This window comes from Leopardus geoffroyi, chromosome B4 (assembly GCF_018350155.1).
Source record: "Leopardus geoffroyi isolate Oge1 chromosome B4, O.geoffroyi_Oge1_pat1.0, whole genome shotgun sequence".
Classification (NCBI taxonomy): domain Eukaryota; kingdom Metazoa; phylum Chordata; class Mammalia; order Carnivora; family Felidae; genus Leopardus; species Leopardus geoffroyi.
In genome coordinates this window covers 84747813-84760727 of record NC_059341.1, presented here as the reverse complement: position 1 = coordinate 84760727, position 12915 = coordinate 84747813, and positions in this window count along the sequence as shown.

The following is a 12915-nucleotide window of genomic DNA, read 5'->3' as shown; positions in this document are numbered from 1 at the left end:
CAACTGAATTAGTTCAGTGCAACCCAGCCAAGTGCTTTCCTGGCTACCGTGACAGCCTTGGTGGGAGATGACCAAGCTATCACTAGGAAGCCTCCTTTTACCCTGCTCATCTCCTCTGAACATTACCACCTGCAAAGGTTCTGAACCTGGGCCCATAAGATGTGCTTTGGTGCCTTCATGAACTGCTCGAAATTGTATTCAGTTGCATGTGTATTTGAATTCTTTTAGATAGATCTGTAGCCTTCATCAGGTTCTCAAAGGGCGAGTTGTATGTTCAAAAAATGAAGGACCACTGACATAAGAAATTAAGTAGCGCCCTACCTGTTGTATTCGTTTCCCAATGCTGCAGTAACAAATTACCATCAACTTAGTGACTTAAAACGAATCTATGATCTTCTAGCTCTGTAGATCAGAAGTCTGACACGGTCTCACCAGGCTAAAATCAAGACAGGGCTTCATTCCTTTCTGGAGGCTCTAGGGGCAACTCGTTTCCTTGTTCATTCAGGCTGTTGGAAGAATTCAGTTTCTTGCAGTTGTAGCAGTAAGGTCCTCATTTCCTTGCTGGCCGTCATCTGAGTGCTGTTCCTCACTCTAGAGGCTGCCCACATTCCTTGGCTCATGGCCTCCTTCTTCTGTCTTCAAAGCCAAGTTTGAGGCCTTCTCAAGCTTCAAGTCTCCCCTGTCTCTTCTTCAGCCACATCTCTCTGACTCATTTTCCTGCCTTTCTCTTCCACTTTTAAAGGCTCATGCGATTATGATGTGATCACATTAGGCCCATCTGGATAATCCAGGACAATCTCCCTATTTTAAAGTTCATAATCTTAATTCCCTCTGCAAAGTCTTTTTTACTATATACTTTAACATATTCACAGATGCCAGGGATCAGGGGGCCACTATTCTACCCACCACACCTTTCCACCTGCATTTCTGCTACTTGCTCCATTCTGAGCACAGCCCCTACGCAAGGTGTCCCTCAGCAAAAAGTGTGTGAGGCTGTATTTGTCCTCAACAGCTTCCTCGGTCTTCCTTCAGTTACTCATTAGTAAAGTGCCACCCAGTACCCCCACTTAAAGACTCAACATACTTGGGCCCCAACAGCACCCCACTTCTCCTGCTCCTCAGGCCAGACTCTACCTCCATCTCTCTACCTTTACTCCTTTTTAGAAAAAATTAAGTTCCACAGTTACCATCTGGAAGGGATCTAATAAAATAAGTCACTCTAAATTGTTAAAGACTGATAAGTAATAACCCTTCTCTAATAACATTAGAGTAAAACATTTATATATAAATATATATATTTGAAAATTTTATTAAAACTTATGGAAAATTTGTTACTAAATTTCTGGGAATTGCAAGTCAGCTATACCCAAGGCTTATTACATCTACTCACATAGGTCTTCTGTTTTCCTATTGTCATCAATCAACTCCATTCACTAGGTTGTATCATGGGGACTATCATCCACCCCTCTCCCTTCTAAGAGATTCATCCTTTGTGCCAGACCTTCCACACCAGCTAGCTCACAGGTCTTTGAGAGAATATCAGTCTGCCTATCATTAAACTTACAGACAACCACGGAGGGAGGGTGCACTAAACAGGGAAAGGTCCAGCTTTCTTGGCCTAGACCACCTTCAACTGTCTCCTTTGTTAAGGAAATCTGCCCTAGATATTTCCTCATAGCATCCTTGGCCTTTAGAGAAATAACCAAATGTAAAACGGTATTAGGAATAATTGCCCTCATCAATATCAATGATTTTTTCATATTTAGTTTAAGACAAGATTTAGCAGCCAATCTAAAAAGTCATAGAAAAATAAAAATTATTCAGATAGTGAAGCATGGGTTTCTTCCATTACAAGCTCCTTCTTTCTCCCTCTCTCTCCCTCTCCTCTGCCTCTCTTTCTCACGAGCACACAACCATTTCTTCAATGGGTGGTTGCAATAAAGAAAATTCAAAGAGTAAAACTGTTGCTGATAGACTGTTTCATTTTCAAAACTCAGAGTTGCCAGGTATCCCTTTCCTTAAACCATGTCCTTGACTCTGGAGACAAGATGTTGAGGGCTTTTCAAGCACAACACCTACTCATCAGCTACAGTCCACCATGGTGGAAAGGGGGACACCACATTTTAACATGGTGGTTTTGATGTGGGGCATTTTTTCAATAAGACCTGAAAAATAACACATCATTTCTCCCCACACTCTGTCTCTACTCCCTTCATTTTTTTTCATCAGGTAGTGTGTAGAATCCATATCCTTCTTTTGATCCTTCTATCTCAACTCTGATCTCCACCCCATCCCTCAACCCACGCTGTAGTCACCTCCAAAGGTGATTCATGGGGAGACTAACAAAGCTGCAGCCGCAGGACCCATCACTTTCAGGGCTCTGGGAGTTACTGGGAGTTGTAGAGGGATCTTGGTGGGAGGTGAAGCCAGGTGGCAATCGGGAAGGATTTCTGTGTAAAATTCTGGAAAATTGCCTAAAAATATATCAGAAGAAAGTATCTGAATCTCCAAAGCATCAATAGTTCATTGCAATTCGTTTTGTCACCCTAAATAAGTATCTAAATGGGCAACTTTGTACATAATTTTGCATGCTTTTCTCTTAAAGGGCCCCCCCAAATTGTAAACACATCAGCCCCACAAAACCTGGTTCTGTGTCTGTTCACCTCATCACAGGTCCTCATAGCATCCCAGGTCTCAACCCACTCTTCATTCCCAACCCCCACCAATCCTCCCTCAACCGAGGGACCTGCAAGGTTGAGAAGCCAATTTAAATACTATTTCTACCACTTAGTACCTTTGTGGCCCTGAGTGAGGCATTTAAGCTCAATGAACTTCATATTCCTCACCTGTAAAAGGTGGATAATAATAATACCTATCTTGAAGGGTTATTTTTGAGGATCAGAAATAATGAGTGAAAAGTGCCTATCGTCTTGCTCCACAGTGGACACTGAATTTACAGCACCTAAGACTTTCAAATGCTGTAGCTTATGAAGATGAGGAACACAAACTGTACTCAAGTCAGGCAAATCCCATGAAGACTAGTCCTTACACATACTTGGCATGACGTATACATCATCAAGCTCTTAGCACAATGTTGCTTTAGGTTTGACCTCCAGGCGGGTCCAATCCCGGTTCTCATCCTCTGATAGTCCCCAGATATACCTCTTTGTTCTTTTCTGCAGGCACCCAAACTGCATCAGAGGACTGCTCCTCCCAGCGTCTCTCCAATCCTTTACGTCTAGCTTGGAAAAAACATACTCATTTTGCTGCTGCCCCCATGTCTTAGTATGTTGGGCTGCTATAACAAAATACCATAGACTGAGTAGCTCATCAACAATAGAAACTTATTGTTCACCGTTCCGGAAGCTGGGAAGTATAAGAACAAGGCACCAGCATGGTAGGGCAAGGGCCCTCTTCCTGATTCACAGCCAACACTTTCCATGGTGCCCCCACATGGTGGAAGGGGCTAGGGATCTTTCTGGAGCCCCTTTCATAAGGTACTAATCTCGTTCATGAGGGCTCCATTCTCATGGCTTAAGCACCTCCCAAAGACTCAACTTACTATTACATCAAGCATTAAGATTTTGACATATGAGCTTCGAGGTACACAGATATTCAGACCATAATACCCCCACTTAAGCCACTTCCTAAGGGTTTTTGTATACTCAACTATTCCTCAATATTCATGCAGCATCTGTATATATACAGGACATTTTATGGCGCTCTGGGGAGAAAACAAGGAAAATAAGACCTTTCTACCTTAACAGGCCTAGAAGAAATAAAACTGATTCAAAATCACTGCAAAAGAACAGAGAATATATTAGCGGCTATAGAAGTTCAGAAAAGTAAAGCAATTTTTCTGGCCTTGAAGAATTAGGGAAAGTTGAATGAAGGACAGTTCAGTCTTGACCCTAAAGGATGGAAAGAATTCTGGTGGCAATATGGAGGGACTGGAAATGTGTTTCAATGTATCTGAGTCTGGCTTAGTGGAAATGTAGGCAAGTTCTGACAAATAAAGCTGAAAGAGGAGTTGGGATCAGATTTCAGGGCCCTGAATGCCAGGCTAGCAAATTATTATGTAGGCAGTGGGGAGCCCGAGGAGGAGGGGATGAAGAAAGGGACAACAAACGATTGTGATGAGAAAAAGCCATCAGAGCGGTGCATTAACCAAGGCAGTGAGATCACAGTCGTGAGCCAGGTTGGAAGCGAGAGCCTGGCAGCGGGGGCCCATTTCCACTACAACCGCAGCCAGCCTCTGTTTACGGAACGAGACTCTAGGGATTTAGCTCTTGCAAGAAAAAACTTCACTAAACACTAAGAAGAGCATTGAATAAATAAACACTCAGCAAGAAAACACAAGAGTCGTTAAAAAAAAAAAAAAAATCCAGGCAGCCTAGGTTTCTGATGCTGTTAGAGGAGACTCTAGCCCATACTTTGCTGTCCCCTTCCCTATCCTCTATGCCATGTCCCCCTGTTAGTTTCCCTTCCACTTCTTGCCTAGCTTCTCTTCTCCCCCTTCCCAGCACCCCACTGCTCACCAGAGTCCTTCGTTCTCTCAATCACACACTCTTCCAAGGACTCTCTGGGTTACTTTCATTCAGTCTTGTGATCCTAAACCCAAACTCATGTATCCATATGCCTGCTTGACATCCACCTGGAAGTCCCACAGACTCCACTATGTCCTTTACCCTTCCCTCACAATCTGCTTCACCCAGACTCCAAGCCAAAACCCTGGGTTGCCATCCTAGATTCTTCCCTTTCTCTCACTTCCTCTACCAATTCTATATCCTAAATAACAAACGCTCGTAAGAGACTACTATGAACAATTATATGCTAACAAATTGGACAACCTATAAGAAATGGATGGATTACTAAAAAAAAAAAAAAAAAAAAAACAAATTTCCAAGACTAAATCATAAAGAAACAGAAAACCTAAACAGACCAATTGCTAGTAGGAAGATTGAGTCAGTAATCAAAAACCTTGCAACAAACAGGGGCACCTGGTGGCTCAGTCAGTTAAGCTCTGACTTCGGCTCAGGTCACCATCTCGCAGTCCATGAGTTCGAGCCCCGTGTCAGGCTCTGTGCTGACAGCTCAGAGCCTGGAGCCTGTTTCAGATTCTGTGTCTCCCTGTCTCTCTGACCCTCCCCCATCCATGCTCTGTCTCTCTCTGTCTCAAAAATAAATAAACGTTAAGGGGGAGAAAAAAAAACCTTACAACAAACAAAAATCAAAGGCCAGGGTCACCTGGGTGGCCCTGGGTCGGTTAAGTGTCTAACTCTTGGTTTGGCTCAGGTCATGATCTCACGGTTCATGAGATCAAGCCCTGCACTGACAGCAGTTTGGGATTCTCTCCCACCCCACCCCCTGCCCCTCCCCTGCTTGTGCTCTCGCTCTCTCTCAAAATAAATAAACAAAAAAAAAAGTTAAAAAAAAAAAGTCCAAGACTGGATAAGTTCACTGGTGAATTCTACCAAAGAATTCACACCAATCCTTCTCAAACTCTTCCAAAAAATAGAAGACAAGGGAACACTTCTAAACTCATTTTATGAGGCCAGCATTACCTTGATACCAAAAACAATAAAGGCACTACAAGAAAAGAAAATTATAGGTCAATACTCCTTATGAATATAGATGCGAATATCCTCAACAAAATATTAGCAAACCAAATTCACACATTAAAAGGATCACATAATCATGATCAAGTGGGAGGCAAGAATGGTTCAACATCTGTTAATCAATTGATGTGATATACCACAGTAACAAAATGAAGGATAAAAACCATACGATCATCTCAATAGATCCAGAAAAGGCATTTGACAAAATTCAAATAAAAGTTTTATTCATGATAAAAACTCATAACCAAGTGGGTATAGAGGCAATGAACTTCAACATAATAAAGACTATCTATGACAAGCCCACAGCTAACATTATGCTCAATGGTGAAAAGCTGAAACCTTTTCCTCTAAGATCAGGAACAAGACAAAGATGTCCCTCTTGCCACTTTTATTCAGCATAGTACTGGAAGTCCTAGCCAGAGCAATTAAGCAAGAAAAAGAAATAAAAGGCCTCCAAATCAGAAAGGAAGAAGTAAAACTGTATTTGAAGTTGGCATGATATTCTATATAGAAAACCCTAAAGACTCGACCAAAAAAAAACAAAAAACAAAAAACAAAACAAAACTCTTAGAACTAATAAATTCAATAAAGTGGCAGAATGCAAAATCAATATACAAAAATCAGTTGTGTTTCTATACACTAATAACAAACCATAAGAAAAGAAAGTTAAGAAAAAATCCCATTTGCAATTGAATCAAAAAGAACAAAATACTTATACATAAATGTAATCAAAAAGAAAAAGATCTGTATGTTGAAAGATATAAGACACCAATGAAAGAAATTGAAGAAGACACAAATAAATGGAAAGGTATTCTGTGTTATGGAATGGAAGAATATCATTAAAATGTCCATACTACCCAAAGCAATCTACAGATTCAATGCAATCCCTATCAAAATTCCAACGGCATTTTTCACAAATAGAAAAAAAATCCTAAAATTTGTATGGACCCACAAAAGACCCTGAATAGCCAAAGCAATCCTGAAAAGGAAGAACAAAGCTGAAGCACCATGCTTCCTGGTTTCAAGACATAGTATAAAGTACATAGTGATCCAAACAGTATAGTATTGGCATAAGATCAGACACATAGATCAATGCAACAGAATAGAGAATCCAGAAATAAACTCATGCATGCATGGTCAAGTAATTTATGATAAAAGAACCAAGACTATACAATGGGGAAAGGACAGTCTCTTTAATAAATGGTGTTGAGGGGCACCTGGACAGCTCAGTCCGTTAACCATCCCACTCTTGATTTCTGCTCAGGCCATCATGTCACGCTTTGTGAATTCAAGCCCCGTGACGGGCTCTGTGCTGACAGCGCAGAGCCAGCTTGGGATTCTCTCTCCCTGTCTCTCTGCCTCTCTCTCTCTCTCTCTCTCTCAGATAAATAAACTTTAAAAAATTAATGGTGTTGAGAAAACCAGACAGCCACATGCCAAAGAATGAAACTGGACCCCTATTTTATACCATACACAAAAAATCAATTCATAATGGATTAAAAACTTGTATGTAAAACCCGAAACTACAAAAATCCTAAAAGAAAGCATAGAGGGTAAACTTCTTGACATTAGTTTTGGCAATGATTTCTTTGGATTTGACAACAAAAGCAACGACATAAAAAGCAAAAATAATCCAAATGGGACTACATCAAACTAAAAAACTTCTACAAAGAAAACCATCAATGACATAAAAAAAAAAAAAGCATCCTATGGAATGAGAGAAAATATCTGCAAACCATATATCTCATAAGGGATTGATATCCAAAATATATAAAGAGTTCATATACCTGAGTAACAAAAAGAATTTTTTTTTTTTTTTGTATTAAAGGTCAGAGAAACTGAATAGACATTTTTCCAGGGAAGATATATGCATGGCCAACAGGTACAGGAAAAGATGCTCAACATCACTAATCAGGAAAATGCCAATCAAAACCACAATGAGGTATCACCTCACACTTGTTAGAATGGCTATCACCAAAAAGACAAGCACTAACAAGTGCTGGTGTGGATGTGGAGTAAAGGGAACACGTGTGCACTGCTGGTGAGAACACAAAGTGGTGCAGCCACTATGGAAAACAGGGTAGAGGTTCCTCAAAAAATTAAAAATAGAACTACCATGTGATCCAGCAATTGCACTTCTGGGTATATATCTGAAGGAAACGAAATCATGATCTCAAAGAAATCTCTGCACCCCCATGATCATTGCAACATGATTCACAATAGCCAAGGCATGGAAACAGCCTAAGTGAATGGATGAATGGATAAAGACATTGTCACACACACACACACACACACACACACACACACACACACACACATTGTGGAATATCATGTAGCCATAAAAAGAAGAAAATCCTGTTATTTGCAACCACATGGATGGACCTTGAGGGCATTATATACTAAGACAAAGACAAATATCATGTAATCACACTTATATGTAGAATCTAAAGAAAACCAAACTCCTAAAAACAAAGATTAGATTGGTGGTTGCCAGAGGTGGAAAGATGAGGGGTGGGGGATTAGGTAAAAGTGATCAAAAGGTACAAATTTCCAGTTATAAGATAAGTGAGTTCTGGGGGTATAATGTACAGCATGATTGTAGTTAACAACACTGTATTGTATATTTGAAAGTGGCTAAAAGGGTAGATCTTAAAAGTTATTATCACAAGAAGAAAATTTTGAAACTACGGGAGGTGATGGATGTTAACTAGACTTCTTGTGGTAACGATTTCACAGCATATACATATACCAAATCATCATGTTGTACACTTTCATACAAAGGTTTGTGTCAATTATATTGCAATAAAACTGGAATAAATAAAAATATAAATAATAACTAGTGCTCAAGTCCATTCCTTTCTCGCTGTTCCCATCTCCACGGTCTTAGGCATTCATCATTGTTCACTGAATTACTCTAGTAGCCTAATTAGTTCTCTGCCTCCTTCTCACTGCTGCTCAAGTTATTTTAAAAACATAAATCTGATCCTATAACCCTGCTGCTTCCAGTGGCCCTCCACCTTACCCTCCTTCATCTCTTACAGCGTAACATTCACATTCCTTAGTGTTAATGTCTGCCCACCACATAACCTCTTCACCTTCGTCTCTCACCACTCCCCACCACCATCATTCATTCATTCAGTCAGTCAGTCATTCATTCAAGGATTTATGGAGCAACTACGGTGCCCCTCACACCACATGCTACAAGCATATTTGCAGTAGCTGGACACCCAGTACAATCCCACCTTCCTGCATGGGCTTTCCAACTGCCTGGGCCTCCCTTTTCTATCTCCACCGTCACCCAGCCTACCCGAAAAACTCCCTATTCTGCAAGATCGGCTGCTACTTCCTGTCTTTCAAGCCCTCACTGACCTCCAAGTAGAGGTGACCGTTTTGCATCTCTGTCCTCAGAGCACACATGCTCTTCCACTGTTATTGCACACTGGATGGCATTTGCTTGTTTATTTACTGCCTTTACCATTACACTTGTAACCCTTAAGGACAAGGCTTATACATCTTCAGTCCCTAACAGCACTAGTATAGAGGCTGATGGTAAAAATTAAATAAAAATTTGTTGGCTGATGTATAAAATATTTTCCAGCTTTAAAATTCTGTGATTCAGGCACAGGCTAAAGATCAAAAATTTAATAACTGAGAAGATGTCATATATTCACACCCCATTTCACACAGAATTGTAAATTTGGATTTTCTGCTGGCAACAAGCGGCAACCACAGATCCCATGCCAGTGCTGGTACTACTACTAGTTCACCTCTGAGCCCCATCTGCCTCCTGGGTGTTAAGTAAACTGTTAACTTCCTTCCTTCCTGATCTGTATCTTTATTTCTGTAATCCTAAACAAGGCAGGGGAAGGATTCCTAGGGTGTCACACCACCTCTGGCCACGAGAGGGCAACAGAAGACCCAGTTTGTGTTAAAACCTTTTGGCCACCAGAGGGACCCCAAACACCAGTTTAATGGAAGCAAAGATTTCATTTAGATCAGGTGCACTTTGATTTAGATCAGTTTTCTTTTATTCCCTCTTCTTGAAAAGTAAAATCACACCCACAGGTGACTAGCCAAAACCCTGGAAATTGTCTAGAGCTATTTGTAACTTTGCTTCTAAGGAGGTAATACAGAAAAAAGAGGAGCACCGCTAAGAATTTTTTTTTAACGGTTAGAAAGAGAGGTCCACTTCAAGCCCAAGAAAAGAACCAGTGATCTGGTTCAAGCCCAGTGATTTGGCTGTGGATTGAGGATTTAGGTGGATCCAAAGAATTATCATTAATTTTTTTAGGTGTGTTAATGGGGTTTTGGTTAAGAAAATAAAAAATATAATTGAAAGCAAAAGAAGAAGAAGAAGAAGAAAAGAGAAGAGAAGAGAAAAGAAAAGAAAAGAAAACAAAACAAAACTAACTAAGTTGGGTTAGTTGGGTGGATCCTAACCATGATCATCGGATCATATTCTTGAAAGCCTGGTATTGTCATCATGGTGCAAACAACCAAAACGAGAGTGTCTGTGGATGAAGACAGTCCTTGCAGGAGACAGTTTTGCTGGGCCAAGAAAACACTGAACCCAGGTCCTGCTACCTGGCCCCTGGCAGACCAGCATGCAGAAAGCAAATGCCCCAAACCTGCTCAGGGGAAGTTGCTTTATCTTGAAGGGCAGCAAACTGAGGAGAGGGATTCTTCGTGTTGGTTTTGGACAGACCTCTGGGATTTATGTTCTCCACAAATGCTTTCAGGCCCTCCCGTGAAAGACGGGTGGTAGTTATTTACTGCAGGTAAGAAATTTCCAGTAAAAATCCTGATTCACACCCAGACGGTACGAAAAGACTGCATTAGGGGTACGTGGTGCTTTCACTCAGGAGAGCTGAGCCGGAGAGACTGTCCAGGGAGCTTCACCTTTATTTTAATTTTGTAGCCCCCGGAAGGAACAATTCCATGCCCTGCTTTTCTTCTTCACCGACTGTTGCTGTTTCTCCTGTGCTAAAAGAAAACTGCTTATAGGGAGGCTGATTATAGAAGGTGTTTTTAACCAAAAAATAAATGTTAGAGCCCAATCATCCACAAAATGTATGTGACATTCCCTGACTCCCCGTCTTAAGTCAGCCCCCATATTACTCGGTCACAGTGTCCTTCACAACACTTGGGACAGTTAGTATGTCATTTGGTTTTTTACTAGACCTTAGGCTCCATGAGGGCAGGACCTGGGTCTATCCTGTTCACTCTCAGCTCTTCGCAAAATGGCACAAAGTAGGCATTTAGTAAATAGTTGTTGAATGAATGAATGAGTGAAGAGAAAGTTTAGCATCATTTAAATTGCACCAAATACAAGGTGGGGGGGTGTGGGTAACAGAATCCTGGCTGGTTTCTATGTTGAACATCTTTTAGGAGTGAACAGGACTATTAAGACTATTGCTCTTTTTCAACAGAATCCAATTATAATTACTGTTCATTTACCTGTGTTCTCCTGGAAAGACTACTTAAGCCAATTACTAACGTTAAAACATAGAAATGTGACATTTCAGTGTTGAGATGGCAATCTATTTAAAATATGTCCCAATTTTACTCTCTTGTTAGAAGGTTCTGACAAATGTCCTGATAAAAAACCAAGTCCTCCCCTAATTGAGCCTAATCATGGAAAAACCATTCGTATCTGCAGAGCTGAGCCAGTGCCAAACTGAGTTCCAACTTGGCCACTTACAGCCGTGTGACCTGGAGCAAGGTAGCCTTCTGGAGCTTCCTCTTCCCCACCTAATAATGTTTCCCCCGGGACTGTGCCTGGCATATGCTGGACCCTCAGAACTATTCAATTTCCCTACTTTCCCCAAGTAGGAGGAGCCAAGAGGAGCCACACTACCCAAGACACCTCAGACTTACTCAGCCAGGCATTACTAACATTCAGCTTAAGAAACGAGACTACAGGGGATCCTGGGTGGCTCAGTCGGTTAAGCATCCGACTCTTGACTTCAGCTCAGGTCCTGATCTCACAGGCCCAGGATTGAGCCCGAGTTGGGCTCTGCACTGGGCTAGGACCCTGCTTGGGATTCTCTCTCCCGCTCTCTCTGCCCCTCCCCCACTTGTGCTTACTCGTTCTCTCTCACACAAGAAAGAAAGAAAGAAAGAAAGAAAGAAAGAAAGAAGGAAAGAAAGGAACAAGACTACAGGCCACACCACAATTGCCCTGACTTCCTCTGCAGTCTCCTTTTTTCTTTTATTTTGTTTTTAATGTTTATTTATTTTTGAGACAGAGAGAGACAGAGTGCGAGCGGGAGAGGGGCAGAGAGAGGGGAAGACACAGAATCTGAAGCAGTCTTCAGGCTCTCAGCTGTCAGCACAGAGCCCGACGCAGGACTCGAACCCACGAACCGTGAGATCATGAACCTGAGCTGAAGTCGGTCGCCTAACCAACTGAGCCACCTGGGCGCCCCTCCAGTCTCCATTTTTATTATACTTCAACATCAGATGGACGCCCACAGTGCACAAACACACTCTCTACCCCAGTACTCCCTACCTAACAGAACTGTGCTGACTCCCCTCAACCCCCACAAAGTCTCCAATAACAGCTTTTTACTTCATTGCTCAATATGGCCAAGGGTTCAAGGGCCAAAGAGGATAAATGTGTTATGCAGGCCCAAGGTTTCCCTAATCCTGTCTTCAATGGGCTGCAGTTAAGGGATAAACATATGGCATATAGTCACACACTTGGCAGAACAGAGGCAAATTTCTTTAACATTCAGAAACTCCTAGAAATTGATTTGGAAAGTCAATGAAGAAAAAGCAAACTACCCAATAGGAAAATGAAGAATAAAACCAGAAAAAGAATGCAAAAGGCCAGTAACCCTGTAACAATAGACTTACCCGTAATTAAGACATCAAAACAGTGAGGCACCAAAGAAAAATGAAAAAGAGAGAGAGAGAGAGATTGAGAGAGAGAGAGAGAGAGAGAGAGAGAATGAACCAAAACAAACAAAAAAGATACACCATTTTCACCTATCAGATTAACAAAAAGTTAAACCGGTAATATCCAGTGTCAGCAGAAGCATGCTCATACGCACTATTGACAGAAGTAGAAATTGGGCAATTAACAATATTGAAAATTTAGGGGCACCTGGGTGGCTCAGTCGGTTAAGCATCCGACTGAGGTGTGAGATCAGACCATGATCTCACGGTTCCTGAGCTCAAGCCCCACATCGGGCTCCACGCACTGACAGTGCTGAGCCTGCTTGGGATTCTCTCCCTCTCTCTCTGCCCCTCCCAGCTCACACGCTCTCTCTTTCTCAAAATAAATAAATAAACA